A 689-nucleotide genomic window follows, 5' to 3' on the forward strand; every position below is an offset into this window, starting at 1 on the left:
AGGGGCGTAACATTTCCGTCACAGGCTTGAGGTATTCGGCCAATCACAATGCACTGGATAGCTGGCCAATCAGAGAACACCTCGCTTTTCAAACCAATGAGCTTTGTAAAAATCGACGCGTTTCAGAAAGGCGGGGCATAGAGGAGAAACAATAATGTACAGTATGTGGAAAATAATGTTTTTTGAACCTTGAACCACATAAACATTTCATTACACAAAATACACAAAATAATGTTCTTTTTAGCAGCATCATATGACCCCTTTAAGTTACACAGAATGGATTACCAAATTGTGTGAAAATGTTACAGGGCGAACGAGATGTGAGACGTGCGGATCCATGTGCAAGGCTTTATTTACAAAGGCATGGTCAATAAACAGGCAAGGGTCAGATAACACAGGTATATCACAGGCAGGACAAAGAATATTCCTAGGGCTAGCGTGGGTCTTCGATCGGCGAACAGTATCCAGAGGGCTTGACAAGAGTGGTAATCCAATAGCACGAGCAATAGTCCAGGCAAGGTGCAAACACAGTCTGAAACAGCAAGACAAAGGTTTAATCCAAGAAACACAGGCAGAAGGTCAGGAAACAGACAACAAGGCAACACGAAGTGGCTAGACTAAGACTAAGAACTAGAACTGGGAACTAGGAATGGCTCTGTAATGCAGCTATCCTGGGCTAGACTAAGACT

Source organism: Sinocyclocheilus anshuiensis, unplaced genomic scaffold (genome assembly GCF_001515605.1).
Source record: "Sinocyclocheilus anshuiensis isolate Anshui unplaced genomic scaffold, SAMN03320099.WGS_v1.1 scaffold49, whole genome shotgun sequence".
NCBI lineage: Eukaryota > Metazoa > Chordata > Actinopteri > Cypriniformes > Cyprinidae > Sinocyclocheilus > Sinocyclocheilus anshuiensis.